The sequence below is a fragment of the Anopheles coluzzii genome, chromosome 3 (assembly GCF_943734685.1).
Source record: "Anopheles coluzzii chromosome 3, AcolN3, whole genome shotgun sequence".
In the NCBI taxonomy this organism is placed as follows: domain Eukaryota; kingdom Metazoa; phylum Arthropoda; class Insecta; order Diptera; family Culicidae; genus Anopheles; species Anopheles coluzzii.
In genome coordinates, this window is record NC_064671.1 from 94,591,407 (window position 1) to 94,607,246 (window position 15,840).

The 15,840-nt window shown below is 44.8% G+C and overlaps 1 protein-coding gene across 1 annotated transcript in view; it reads right to left on the reverse strand.

The window, feature by feature from the left end:
* Positions 1-13,118, reverse strand: part of LOC120957564 (prolactin-releasing peptide receptor) — a 53,025-nt gene extending 39,907 nt beyond the window's left edge. Inside the window, exon 1 of the mRNA XM_040379835.2 lies at positions 12,647-13,118. The gene's annotated coding sequence lies outside the window, so the exon portion shown is untranslated. The remainder of the gene's footprint in view (positions 1-12,646) is intronic.
* Between the last annotated feature and the right edge of the window lie 2,722 nt (positions 13,119-15,840).

A 15,840-nucleotide genomic window follows, 5' to 3' on the forward strand; every position in this document is an offset into this window, starting at 1 on the left:
CAAGTTGTGCACTGAATTCCAGATGAAATATGAAACATAAAAATGTGTAATGAAAACATTGAAACTCATCTTTCATTTATATTAAACCGTTTTGCGCTGGGTGGTTGCAATCAACCGTGCTCAAATTAATCACTGGTTAATTGAATAAAAATCAACATTCTACGGAATGGCCACACTTGTTAGTCTATGGTAGTATTGTTAATTAGATTGAATCAATGAACGAAACGACCGTAAACCTATGTGAGGCAGAACACACTCTCATCAGCCGGATATGGAGGATTAAAAACTTAACTACTTAATCGCATTATCTTGACCTCAACAATCATTCCATTGGAAAGCTTGAATGGTTTTGACGTCTCAAATACAGTGCACTTATAATTTTTAGAGCCTGTTCGTCTTTTAAAAAGAGTGCAGTATAAAGCGAAAACGAACTGTATCGGTACATGGGATCATTTTCAGCGCCATTTTGAAACTATGCTCCATACCAACGCGCTCCCACCGGAGCATAATGAAGCAATCATGCGGGATCGTGGGAGCCGAGTGGCAAATAAATCACTGTCAATTTTCGTCAAACAGCAACGACACACGAACAAGGGAATGTGAGACGAAATGTCTCGCACCGGCAACAACGCAGCAACGCAGATCGAAGATGCCATCCTTCGAACGAAGACTGACAGCTGACAGACAGTGCTGCATTGGCGTTTCGAAGGCATCTTTCGTGTGTTGTGGCACTAGATTTGATAGATCAATCAGCGCATAAATCCAATCCTCTGGACAACGCGAAGCGGCTGGAAGCCAAGGCGCCTGTGAAGTGCGTTGGATTGGAGCGGAAGCAACAGCAAATTGTTTACAATTCGCATACCTTCCGCTCGAATTCACATTGCCCTGTTCGGCGTATCTTTTCAAGACTTCAGAAGCCCTCTGAGCAAAACCCCGGTGACATCTTAGCTGGTCCCCGAAGCTGGTGTGCCGAAGATGGAGAAATGGGAGAAGCCTCAGTAAGTCGTTACCACGCCTTGGAGGATTCGTTAGATCTTCTGCGAAGCTTGTTGTTATTGCTTGGGCCGGGAACGCAAATAAACAAACAAACCATTTATCCCACACCGCGGCTGTGTTGTTAGCCCTACTCTTTTGCTTTTGTCGACTCCCGCGGCTGATGTATTCAACAGCAGCCGGCTTTTTTTGGCGTCGTGTTGTTTTGGCGTCGACAGCCTTGCTTCGATTGATGCGTCTCGTTAAAAGCTCGCTGTGTCGCTTTAGTCGGTGGATATTTAACATACTCAGTGTGTGTTTCTTTTTTTGCGGCATCCTTCCTGTGAACCTTACGACTCCATCTCCCCTCTTTATCTGGTCCCACTTAGAAGATGAATTGTGCACCATTTTCCAGGGAATTGTAATCCCATGAATTTTAAGCACCGCTATAGAGCAGCGTGAAAGCGCTTCATTATGTCCACATTATTCAATGAAATCGTTGAATACATAGTCCATGTGTCGGCATGGTACTGTGTTACAGGTGGCTCTGACGCTGTATTTACCCAGTCAGCACTGCGTGTCCACAATTGTGGTTAAATAGCCCTTTGTTGCCGGAATGGATTTAAGGGTAGATTATTTCCCTTTTCCAGCGGACGAACCATGTACGTCATTCCCCCGCCATGCACTTTCCTGAGCATCGCCATCATCCTAGATTGCGTCTACTTTCAGCAAAATCACCTGAAAGTCCTCGTGAAGGCCCTGGTATATCATGCATGCCGTATTACAATGTGGTTATTAGATGATGTGGTCTCTCCCTATTTGCTTCCGAGCATGGGACGACCATGGCTGGTGGGCTCTGCAGAATGGGATTATATGTTTGGTCGTTCACGGATTGGGCGCTCTTTTACGCCCGAGGCATGATTTTTATGGTTTCACCAAGACGCATAAATAAAAAATTGATTTATCCTCTTCTCGTTTCACCTGTCGGTGCGGATCTCAGGTGGCTTTTGGTATAAGTTTGGGTGTGTATGTGTGCCCAAGCACCGACATTTGCGGTACCATCTGTTCCGAAGTACACGTTACATTGTTGGAGGATACATTTCATGCCTAACCATATTATTTTCCGGGTCATCATCTACCAGGACACGCATATGTGACAGTAGGGAAGGCGCCGCTGCTGTCCTTTTCACAACCCGATGGCTGCGTGTGCGTATTAAGGTGTGCAAGACATCACAACAACCACATAAACACAATGAAACGAATGGCCGCAAGAGGAAGATGTAACCAATAACAACAGCATCTTCTTTGGAATTGTTATGGTTCCCGACCGTACGCGTGATGAAGCCGATTCCCCGAAACCTGATCCAAATTCTTAGCTCCATCTACACTTTGACGATCAATTTGATAACAAAAATCGCATTTTGATGGGCCAATCCACAATGTCCTGCATCTGGAAAGCACCTGCCGTGCATGGTGGGTCGTGGCCACCGTAAAGGAATCACATTTCAGTACGCCCGGAGCTCTACTACCGAACCGAAGGCTAGAGTTGATTAGGGAATTGTGTTGAAGTAATTTCGATTCATCACATCAACCTTTGGTTCTGTGTTTACAACGCACTCAATACTCAATATCGAATATTCCCAAGGAACGAGAAATAAAACATCGTGGATCGCATATGGCAGCCTTTTTGCCGGGCTAGGGGGTTATTTTTCAATTCCATCTCATAAATTATTCACACATAAGCCGCCAACCCCTTGCTAGCTAATCTGCAGATCTCTCGAAAGAAGCGAACAAATTTTTCGAAAACAAACAATCCAACGCAATTTTCATCCAGAAGATATTTCCACAGAAAAGCTTCAGACGAAACTGCTTTTGGTAAAAAATATATGTTAATGGTTGAAGCAAGATATTTCCACAGAAGTAATCAAGGCTTGTTTTGTGTGTTTTGTTTTTTTCACATAAACCAGTTTCTTTTACACCCACGGAACAGCTATTGCCGGCTTTAATCGGGCACCAAGAAACTTGGTGCGAAGGTGTTACCGGAAATTCTGGTAGCGGCAGTGTAGGTTAAAAAAATCAATTTAACTTTTACCGCCCAGCACCTCATCTAGCATTAGAATCTACCACAACTTTGCGAACGCACTAGAGCGAAAGCATCGTTTAGGTTGCTGTAACTCCATTTCGAAAGACAATACCTGTTGTTGTTCCGCCGTTCTGCTCGAATAACTTACAGTTGAAGCTCGTGCTGTATTAAAAAAGAAAATTGGAAAAGGAAAACCTCCATCGTACCGTAGCAGAACCATTCCAGCCGCGAACCGATTGCGTACCTACGGCAGGACCGAGCGGGTAAAAAAAACAACCTGAACAGACCCGAAAGACGCAATCCAACACCTTCATTTTGCGCCGGAAAGCATTAAGCTCGTGCAGCCCAGGGCTGTTGAATTGTTTTCCAGCTCGTTGACTAAATTACTTCCTAAACAAACTGACGGATTAAACGGAAACTTTTCCTAACGATACCAGCGTGCATCATACTCATGCTTTTGTTTTTTTCCTTCTACATGATTAGAGAGCGGCAGCGTTTGTACGGTTTGGTACCACTTTTCGGCTACCCGTCACCTTGTACGTCAGTCATACTACCCTGGTGCGCAAAACAGTCGTCCCAGCCTAGCCTGGAGGGTGTCCAAGTGAAACTCTCCTGGGTAAGTAAACATCCTCCTCCCTGCGGAGCCATTATTGATTTCAACCGCTGGCCATCGGCTGGCCAAGGCGTCCCTTCGTGCGTACCCGAGGAGCCTGTTGGTCGCAAAAGTTTCATTCTCGAAAAACGGCGCACTTTTGGGCCCAAAGCGCTCCAATCAGAGCCTCGATAGCTATCCAATAACGCCATCGCCATCAGTGTAATGGGCGTTCGTTGCTGAAAATAGCTTTGGTGGAATAATCTCTCCCCGAATTGCTGACCGTGATAAGGCTAACTGAATGCTTAAATAGATTCACAAACAACCGCTTCCGCTAGAGCTGATTTCCAAACAGTGTCACAATTGATGTTTACCGATTCTGATTACTGTTCGCTCGAGGAGCAGGATTAAATGGAGGCGCCCAGTCGCCCGTATCCTTTCGAGCGAGCACAATCGCGTGTGCAACGCCTGCTTGAGGCCAGTCGCTGGTACATTGGTACTAGAGTTGCACTATAACCATACGAGCTGAAATTATTGTGCCGTTATGAAGCAAAAATTACAGCCTATAACAATACAGTGTGCCAATCTATTGAGACGAGACATACAATATGTTTATTGAAGCTATCCAGTCAACAGTAAACATCAACAAATGACTATTCACAATACATTTGCACATAATTCTTTTCTTTTTCATATGCTTTTGAACAAAAAACAACATTAATAGTTCCAATATATTTCGTCCCAATGCTGTTGTAATTGACATTGATACGGTTTCGTTACTCTCGGGTGTCATGCAAAAACAGGCATTCAGAGCGGGGCTAATCAACGCGGATTGATTCAATTGATAGAAACCCCGCCATGGAACACAATTCACGTGCAAGATGTTATTGAACAGTTCCTCGAATTCAAATGGTACAAAATGGATGAATATCGACCATTTTTTGGGTGCAATCCCTGTGGCTTCGCAAAGCCGACGAAGCGACGATGGATGAATATTTGAATAATACAATTTGGATCATTGATCCCGTGGTTTCACACGCCACAGACCCACCTCAACGGATTTATCGTAGGCTCTGTGCTAAACCACAACACGCCACCTGTCAACAGAGGTTATCTTTCGTATAACTGCCAGCAGCGCGACTTGCACACGACATCATAGATCTTTCAGCTTGGGTTTTGGCTTAGCTTGGCTTCAGCTAGACTTCCAGCTGGTCTCTAGCTGTCGCATTTTACCACCGGCTGTGCACGCTATCCTGTCAGATCATGACAATATTTATCACTGACGCGACAACCACACAGCCGTGGTGGTGGGGATAGAATACGACATGGTCTAGAAAACAATTCGAATGAAGTTTAATTCCAGCTAAAGGAACAAAAAACGAACAATCCGTCTAGCAGCTTCGGATGGAAACCTAATATGCACGGGGAAGATTCGCGACAAACATTGTACTGGCATGTCCCCTCGAGGTACCGACATTCAGCGAAGCAATATTCCAAGCCACGCATCACCCGGACATGGTTTCGCATTGTAGTGGGTCAACGAAGGGATGAGGGAGCGTTTTTTTATTATCATTTTACATTTCATCATCCGCTCAACAAACTCAACCGTCGGCCACTTCCCAAAAAGCTTTCTTGGAGTACACTTTCGACGAAAGAAGATAGTATCTTTTACGTTCCTTTCACCGAACGTGAGGCTAGCATCGGTAGCATTGTTTGTGTGGCGCAAAAAGAAATGAATTGGACAAGTAGAAGCGGCAAAGGCAGAGAGACAAACACAGCCCGACCACAGATGATTGGTCGCTGAAGCATGGTTTTCCTTCATTTGAGCAGCACTTTTTCTCATAAATAGCACAAATAAATCATCACAAAAGCCGAACAGAGCTGACATACTAATTCATCTGGCCGAAAGTTCTATCCGCCGTTGGGTGAAGCGAATGAACACCAGCAGAATAGAGCGAACAGATGAATGGAGCGGTTTTGTTGGATTATTCGCTTTTTTCCTGCGTGAGAAATAAATTGTCCTCAGGTTGTTTTATTATCGTTCAGGAGAACGCTTGGGCAATGTTTATGTATTCTTGGATCTTAAAACAACTGTCTCATTCATATTTACCAAAACTACGCATTCTGGTCGACGTAAACACTTAACGCGTTTTCAAAAAACACGAAACATTTGCCAGCAATTTGCTGCTAACCGCTAAAACCGCACAGTTTACACTTTTCACAACACTTGGCACAAACTTTTTTTTTTTGCTGGCAATCATTCACAACGGACGGTTTGGACGGCAAAGTGGCATACAAATAGTCGGTCGCTCGTTGCAGGAACACGCCGAACACATCGCACTTCAAATATGTGCGACCGCAACCATATGAGTGGTGGCTGACGAAGGCGATTTCCAGCGTCATAAATCATCCATCACTTCGTCATATGCAGCTTTTTTAAAGTGCTGCTAGAATGACGAGCATGATGATCGCTCTCTGCTACGGTGTGAAAAGAACTGAATGAGTGTTGGGATTTTAAAATTGAACATCTTCTAATGTGTTTCTTTTTAAATGTTTTTTTTCAGGAATTCTAAAGTCAAATTCAGCAGAGAACACTGAACAATGTTTTCCAGCTTGTGTTGGGAATCTTTTTTATATGCTCCAATATATGCCGGGAAACTGTGACGAAAGTTGTCCAAAAATCCCATCTGTTACAAATGATCTGCTTTTTTATTCACGACATCCGGCCAAGACTTGCTTTCATAATGTAATGCACCTTGCGACAGGCGGGCCGCTTTTGCTCATTTTGCTGGTCGAGGAACATAAACTTTTACCATTATTATGGTACTCTTTAGGAAATCACATCATCCTCCTGCCCGAGGCCGCACTATAGCACACACCTCCGACACGGGTCGCTCGGTTCACTTACAACATCCTAAAACAACTTATAAAATATGAAACGAGGCGTAAAATGGCAGATTCTTCGAGCTAATGCCATGTACCACAAATGCCCACTTGCCATTCGATGATGACATCCATTCACTGTGCTGACTGTGCGTGACCCAAATCACTCTTCATCGGATTGCACCCGCCCATCTCAACCCCCCCCCCCCCCCCTTCAGCAAAAGGGACGTTGTTCCTGCTTACCCGGTCGTGCATCGGGGTTAAAAGTTTGCCCAAGTACTGCCGTGGTTTGTCCTATAATGGAGCCACGAAAATGGCCGTAGAAGGTTCGGGAAAAATTATGCTCAGTCCGATAGTCATGATAATAAGCTTTGATATCTGCCCTCGGGGGTAGCAAGAGGTCACAAACTTCCTGCCGGCTGCTGGCCGTCTAACAGCCTTATACATTCCGAGGAAAATAGGGAGTAATAGTGAGAGAGAGAGAGAGAAAGACGGGGTAGAAAAATTCGATAGCAATGTTTGGGCATAGATTAAGCGAGAGAACTCTGCTAAACCAGCACGCCTAACCCGTTTTATGGACAGAAATTTGGTGGGAAAAATCGGATTATGAAATGGAATTAATTCGATTCGTTTGCGTTTCCGTGAGATTTTTCCAGCTTTTCCAAACGGGCTCTTTTACGCCGTACGATATTTCCATTTCCAAATATATCGATCATCGGTATGTCAGAACAGTGAAACCTTTTACGATGATTTTGCTGGAATGTTTTAAAGTGAAACTCCAACGGTAATTGGTTCAGTTAGCATTCCTTTTGAAACTGTTCGACCAGCATGCTGTGCATGGTATAAGGGCGAAAGGTAGCACATATGATATGCTAAAACCATTGCACCGCAATAGAAGAAACGATTGAAATGAGATCGGCAAACAATCATTGGTTTTAATTTTCCATGCGGTGCAATTCTCATAATGCGGGTTCAGTTTTGTGAGCAAATTTACCATTCCATGCAAACCACAACCTACTCGATGTGGAGCCATCGTATGTCGGGGATGGGAATGCTTCTGGAATCATTTGCTCTAATGCACCCGGGATTGTTCCATTGGCAGTTCTGGGAAAGGGGTTTTTTGCTGACTTTATACATTCCTTACGAGAGCATACGTGGAAGGTGAATATCTCATCAAAGGTTAAACATTCTCTGCCAGATATCGATGCTCGATCGACTGTAAAATAGCTCGTATGCTCGTGTGCAGCATTGGTTCTCACTCACCTTCACAGCCCTGCTGCATGCTTTTGCCAGTGCAGTGCTGTGAATAATTAAAAAGGATTCCAGTTACATAGATGACATTGTTTGCCGATTGTTCCAGCCGCAAGCTTCTCTGGCGGAAAACAAATTTTCACTCTCTATTACACATCGATGCAGCGGTTCCGGAGGGATGTGGTGCAAGTGCCACAATCCCTTTGGTGTCGTAATCGATAGCTGCAGGAACACAAATCTTCACTTATGGCACCCGCTTTTATCAGTGGCTTTGTGATGCTAGCGAGATCGCACCACTTCCGCCAAGCGCAACATACGTTACTAGCCGTTGCTCACCGAGCGAGCTCCAAGCAACGACGAGGAGCGGCCTGGAGCAGCCCAGGTTAGCCGAACCGAACATAATACATTGGGTTATGCCCCTTCTTCCTTCATTTTCTTGAGATTCCATTCACAGCTCATCGCTGTCGATGACAGACGTTCTCCGTGCCCGAGAGATTCGCTTCATACAAAACCTCATTTCCTTCGTTTCATACAGTTTCTTGAGGGATCCGATCGTATCGATTCGCTGAGGTCGGTTCGTAAAGGTAGAGAATGTACGTAAGCGACAATGCTCGTTGCCATGTCTATCGGCAAGCGCAACGCCATTGGCTGTGCGTGCTTTGTACATGTCCTATAAATTTCCGTCCATTCTTTGTACCAACGCCCATCGCTGTGTGTGGGTTGTTTATGAGCTGTAAATTAATTTTGCTTGAGGTGCGATACTCAAGCATGGTACGAAAAGCAATCAGCACAATCCTCCTTTCAATGATGCATATGGGTAGCATAAAAATGTTTGCGCTACAGCAAAACCAATCATTAGAAAAGGTTATTATCGGAAAAAGCTTTCATAAAGTATGTTTAAGTTTGCAGCGAAGGGCAGATTGAATATTCAAACATCGAAGTAGTTACTTAGTTCCTGGAAACTTACCCATTACATAGCGTTTACCGCCAGTGACCTTTTTGTATCTGTACATATTTTCCTCTTATCGATTGACATCGCACGGAAGCTGGTAGCGAGCTTTTCGTTTTCAGTTTGTTTGCTTTCATCGGTAACTTTCTATTGATTTTTATATCACTTTACCACCCGCTTCAAGCCCTTTGCGTAAGCCGTCGTATTCGCGCTTGGATACGAATCATACTTCGCCGAGCTCTCCGGTTTTCTCTCAATCGCTGGAATTCGATTTAGTGAAGCGGAAAGAATCCGTCCATCGCATTGGATGCTCGCCGATGGTACACGTACACAAGCGGGCGCGCGCGCGCGCCAGGAGTCAACAGAGTAACGTATAATTTATCTACACAATGTGGCGCCCATCTTCAGATTATTGTTTGCAACAATTGAATTTGTTACACGGAACGGACGCGGCGAGCTCTTGCAGATAGCGGTTCTTGCCATTTGAAGAGCTCTCTCTCTCTCCTCTACGATTGTACTGACCGTTGCACATGCAATTGCGGTTACGCTTGCCCGCTCAACAACCATTTTATTCTGCAGTACGCTGCATTGCACGCAGCAGACCTCCAACCGGGAGGGAATGGCATGGCATAAGAAACGAGCTGCTACTTCCCAGCGTGACGGCAAATGGAACCGTACGAGATCTTCTTCTATCAATTATTTGCCCTGGTGCCGGCAAACGGTGACACATGTACTCAATTAGGGAAAATTAAATTGATTGCAACACTCTATCAAATCAAGTTTGGTTTGAACCGAACATCCCCGGATGTGCCCCAGGGAGCGTGTTTGCACGCCCGGATCGGGCTCATCGTGGTCGGAAGGAATGATACTCGGCAGCACATGCTTTTGTACACTTTACTTTTCTGGTTTGCAACACACTTGCAGACGCTGCGGGACTGGTTAGTACAGTACAGGAGAAAAAAAAAACAGAAACAATCAAGCAAAGGAAGTTCAGCGCAGAAAAATGTATATCTGACGGTGGTCTTCAACCGCTCGAATCAATATTGCACTCGTAAAAATGAAACTGAATGGGCCTGTTGTTGTAGCTGGTGCTGCTGCTGCTGATGTCGGGGCCAGCAACTGTGTATCGAAAGCCAATTTGCTGAGTGTAGTGGAAATAATTGAGGATTTCATTGATATGTGAGTTGATGCAGAACACGTTCTTCGCATTTGTGGAGCATTTTAAACAACCTTTGGATGGAGAGCAAAGATCGTGCTCTATTAACGCGATCTTTCGTCTGTTACAATACTGTAGCAAATTGATTGACATGCGGTTATTTACAAAACATATGGCTTTTGCACCCAAAATTGTGCATCAACAATCCATATTGCAAAAAGATACCAGTACGGACGATAGCGCTGTGATAAGTGGACGATAACATGTATTGCAAAATGGTAGATAAACTGCGCGCTGGAAGCCCCTTCTGTGTTCTGCAAAAATATGAAAGCAGAGTAGATTTTTATATTTACCACTTACATCTGACCATGCAAGTGCGAAGGTTATGTATATTTTACAGCAATCATGAACACTTGCCTGCGCATGACGCCATCGGACATATTCTGCTGTTAAATTACCACCATCTTTTTACGTCCGAACGCTATCTGTTACATTTTTTGCACATAAAATATCCAAAACACCATCATCATCAAGGTCGATGTCGCTAATTTAACCCATACGAGATCCGTAACGAGCAGCGCCGCTCGACTTCGATACGAATGCAGCCGCGCTGGTTGGTGGTGATTACTCTTCAAACATACTTTGAAATCCATTAACCTTGACGCCGCCGAGCTAGCCGCACAAGAATGAGCGTGGAAAAGCTGGCAATCGGTCGGAGTGGCGGAACAACAACAAAAAAGTGAAACCACCAGTTAGTTCAAACGGAAATGCCATCCATTTCCCGCCGAAGCACCAATCGAAAAAGCTGATGGGTGTGGAAAAACAAGCTTACGCCACTTCCTGTGCCCGCGCGTGTGCCTGCGGGTGCCGGTCCTTTCGGTGCTGGTGCGCGGGAACTAATCTACACTTCTCGCCATTATTGGCCTCCGGGCATTGGAACATAAACATCCGCCAACCGCACCGTTCGCCATGATGTCTTTATCATCATTAAATGTGCGTACACAAACACAAACACAAACGCACGCACGCACACACGTGCACATACACATGTGGGCATAAAGAGATCGCATTTTACTGGAGCGGGCAAGAAAAATCAATTTCAATTAAGCGCACGTCGCTAACATATGCCGCTCTCAACGGGTGGTCATGAGTTGGTTTGCCGCGTAAGCCTTCCCTCCCTGGCGATGAACGAACGACGCAAGAAAGCTCAACCAAGCCTCGTCTTGCTTGGCCATATTGCTTTCCACCCCTCCCCTTTCCCCCTCGATCCACTCCTTTGAGTAAATATGGCTAAGCGAAACTTTAGCCACGCTGGAGTCCGTGGGACCGCTATGCGACTCTGTTGCAGACTTCAGCGCTCGATGATGACGCTCTTTAATTGAACTTGGCCCACGCTGCCCGTGGCGGTTTGTTGTTAAGCGGAAATAGAAGCGAAACAATACATCATCATGTTGTAGTTTGACTTTTTCACAGCAGGTCAGAAAGGGAGTCGGTGAGTGAGGAGGTAAACAAAAGTCGGATAGCCCGGTTGGCCCGGCCGTCGCGAACAATACACCTGCAGCTGCATCCGGCAGCCTTAAGGAGCAGCATGTTGGCTGCACTTTTCCGGTCCTACCGGTGCACACTCTGTTGCTTGTGTTTGCGTTTTATGTTTTGTTTTCCGGCCGTCTTTTTGTTTCGAAGCGGAAACGAACCCAGACGTCCTTTCGAGACGCGTCGCTTCATATGTTTACCGGCGGTGAAATGATTGAGCGGCAGTGTGCAGCTTATTTCACCCTGGCCCCTTTGATGCATGTGCGTTAAATGGTTTAGATTGTTACCCGAACAAAAGTCTGTGCAGTCTGCAGTTGGGATGTTGCTATACATGTTGCTGTTTTTGTACTTGAGCCTGCATAGCTGAACACGCTTCTTCTGTATAGATTTGAACTCCAAAAAAACTTCACTTGAAAAGCAGAACCATCACAAGAGGAACTCCTCATCCTGCTTAATATTAAAATCCTCTTCTGCTAATGACTTAATCCGAGCGCTCCAAAACTGAACCAGATGTGTCTCTGCCACCACCTGACATTTCAGTGCTGTGGCTAATCGAATTATTTATTTCATAGTTCATTAAAATGCTTTCAAACTGCTGTCCCCTGTTCCCCACCAAGCACCACGCTACCGTGCGAGCAAGCACTCGTGACGTAAACTAGCACGAATGAGTGAGTTTTAAAATCGTATCACTTCCGCCCCTGTCGCCATCTCCACGTCTCCGCCGGGAGGTTCTCACTCCAAAATTGAACTGATTTTGAGTACAATAACTTGTTTCTTTGGTGCGAAAATGTGTTGCCTTGCGTTTGACCGCAGCAGCAGATGGGAGGGAGTTAGTCAGGGGAAAAAAAGCACACACACAACGAAACTAACAAAGCTGTATCGTTGTTGTTTTTTCATTGCCCAGAATAAATCCCAGCGTGCCAGATCGGGGTTTTCCTTTCTTGCTTTTTTCTCTCTCGCCCCCCAGGTCGGAAGTTCCTGTGTGCCGTGATGTGGAGAGCTGTCGTTAAACCACGGTGCACTTGCACACCACGGGAGAAGGATTGTGAGCGGTTGGGAGGAGGATGGCGGAAAAGTTGCACAATGGCCCGGACTGCTCAGCTTCTACGGCAAGTGCCCAGGGGGTAAACACTCGGGACGCCACTTGTTCGGTGGTGTTGGAATGGAGGCGATGCTCGCTAAACCTTAAATCCCGCAGAATAAACCCACCATGACTTATTTACTTACCTCCTTTTTTCTCAGTCTCTGGTGTGCTACGGCAGCTTGTGGGTAGTATTTTGGTTGGTTAAAAAGTAGTTGATGTTATTAGTCAATGGAAATTACGCTGCAATGCCTGCCGGAGTGTCCCGACCAGCTGCACTGGTGTAGTCTGATTGGGTTGTTTGGAAACTATACACTATGAACCAATTTGTTTAGACACGAAAATCATGATTATAGCCATCGATACAAATTATCCAATTCCAATAGATTCGAACACAAAATTTCACTTTAAACACATTCACCAAGATCACTAGGTTTCTTTTAAAAATTCAAAAAAACAAAACACACACTCATGGGCTGAAACGCAACCATCGCCATCTGTGGCGTTAAGAGCACCATTTCAATTTAACCGTCGACGCGACAACGTGACCCTTACGAGAGATAACGCAACGCACCGTGGGGCGCGTAGGAACTGTAGAGTGACCTGACGCAGTCCGCACCGAAACGTAACTGACGTCTTCGGCGCTGATACGAGCTGATAGGAGCTGCCATTTGTAGGTAAGCATGAGATTCGCGCTAAACAAATCGTTGCGTTTGGTCTCTTGCGACTCAATGAGAGCAAGCGCGAGAGAAAAAGCAGGGGTCGTATACCGTAACAGAGTGTATGATACATGGACTTTAGAAATCAAAGAATTTCGTTGATAGTTAAGGATGTAATGTGTGTTTTATGAATGTTTAGAGTACGCTTTTAAATTTTCAAAACATTCTGCATGCCAACAAAATAGGAAAAGTTTGTTTAAAAAGGAAAGAATGAAGAAATAAGACCGTCCTGGGGAAACATCTGCTAGTATTATGCGTGAGAGAATTGAAAATCACAGAGAGCGATTGCAGGAGAACGAATGTCCACCAAATGGTTCTCTTTCGTGAGCAAGGTTCTCTTCATTCGTTCGGTAAACAGAAACATTTTATGCCAGCTGTTGATGGTTGGATAAAAACATTCAACAAGTGTTCTACTCCGGGGTATTAGCGACGCATGCAGAGCGGGAACGTGGGCTGTATATTCAAAAGGGCGCCACCAGATGAGGGTTTTTGTGCTGTTGTCGTTGGTAGATATTGCATTGCACTGGTGAGCACAAGCCAGGCGAATGAAGGGGGCAGAAAATAAGAGTAAACGACCGTGCAAATAAGAAAAGCTTCCTTGTACGCCATGAGCATCCCTCGAACACGTGCTCCAACACAGACGATACTGTGAGGAAGAAAAAATCCTTTCCTTGCTGCATACCCGTACGTTTTCCACCGCCTGGCTCTGCTAATGGTTAACGTAAACTGTGGGCGCGTGAAGTAGAGGAAATCATTCCCGAAATGTTTTCCACCAAGACGCCAGCGTGGCGGCGGCTACATCATCCAACATTGACAACGGCTCTTCACCCGGGCGCATCGCAGTAGGCCGGCGTTGCCGGTGCCTAGCGATGGCAACTGTGAGTACGCTGATAGTTTGTACATGCATACAGCAGGGGAGCAATACATTTGCAGCCGCCAGCCTGCAGATAAGGGGCGCATGGTTTTTATTTACACACCAGTCTGGTACGGACAAATGTGCGTGTGGGAAGCATACAGAAGTGGTACTACTGCGAACCAGTCAAGGACAGTGCTGTGCGCGGGAGTACAGTATCTGTTGAGCGCAGATTAAAGTGACGCGAAAATGTAACCAGAAAAGGCTATTCAGTGCAATGCAATGTTTGGCACAAGTGGTAAGAGTTTCTCAAACCAGCAGTCGATAGCACGTCATTAAAGGATAATCTTTTTTTGTTGAGAATTTGCAGAACTTGCATCAACAACCATGCGTCTCCATCGCGTTCGGGAAATTAAACGACTTTCGTCGTAAATGAGCAGCTGGAGTTACTTGATAGGTAAAGTATCTATAGACAAAGTACACATCAAGCAGGAGTGAGTATTTGAATACTTTAAAAGACTACCATCACGCAGAATTAAGCGCAGAACTCGCTTCGGCCCAAAGTTTCCTGGAAGATCATGGAGGAAAAACTTTATCGGGTGGAACGAATTGATGTAACAAGGGTGCAATGATTCGATGAGAATGTGTTTCATGATTGTCGTTCGTGGAACTTTATTCTTTTCTACGAAAATGTATGCCAATTTAAGGCGTATGTTGTTGTTGAACGTTTTATGCTTCTTAATGCGCGCAATTGTTAAGGATGTGAGAGCAGCTTGGCAATGAATTGTTGCAGAAGGAAGTTGCACAAAATTAAAGCCCCAACACGTACTCAAACACAGAAATACTGCGGTGAATTATTCAGTGAACAATGTTGTAGTTGTACATAAAATAATTCTCCTATGATGTTAATTGTGTATTGGTCAGCTATAGAGAGTATTTACAGTTTGAACATCAATTATCCATTCAGTACACCGTTCGCATGAATCAGCTATTTTTGCGTAATGTTTGCCCTTTAAACACAACCCATCATTTGCAGTGGTTTCAATTACGTATGCCCTCTTTATTCATGTTGTCGAATTTATTTCGTAATGAATGACCAACAATTGTGTGCATATAGAATCATTACGGTTCTCAATCATACTGTACAATACCATACAATTGCATTGACTGTGGGAAGCTGTTGATTTCATTCCGAAAACGCATCATACCGTTCTCGTTCGCACGCTCATTTGGGCACAAGTTAACCATTAGACGTGCTATTTCATGTCAAACATCACTCCGTTTGGAGTGAAATGTATTTGTGATGATTCCCAAGTGTATAATTGAAATATAATCACTGTTGAGAACTATTTCATACCAAAGTTTAAATGTTGCTGGTACAGTGTGGCACAATACACTTGAACTTTTGAACAAGCTCAACACAAGGGTGATAGAATTGGAGCAGAAGGGCAGTGGGTTATGATCATTTTTTGTACATGGACCATTCCACATCGTTGGGCCTCTCGTCTCTGACGAATGGGAAACCAACATTTGGTAGATTGCATTTGTGTGTGTGTGTGCGTAACCAGTTGTGGGTAGGTGTACGGTTCTGAATTGCTCTCAGTTCGGCAGTCAGCCTTGCCGTTTCTGCTCGTACTGATGTGCTTTCATATGAACGAGTTATGCAATTTTTCTATATTTCTGTGGAGATTCTATGGAACTAATCGTTTCAACGGCTTCCTCGAGTGTAGTTTTACAAATCGTTTTGAGTGTGCGATGTATGTACAGC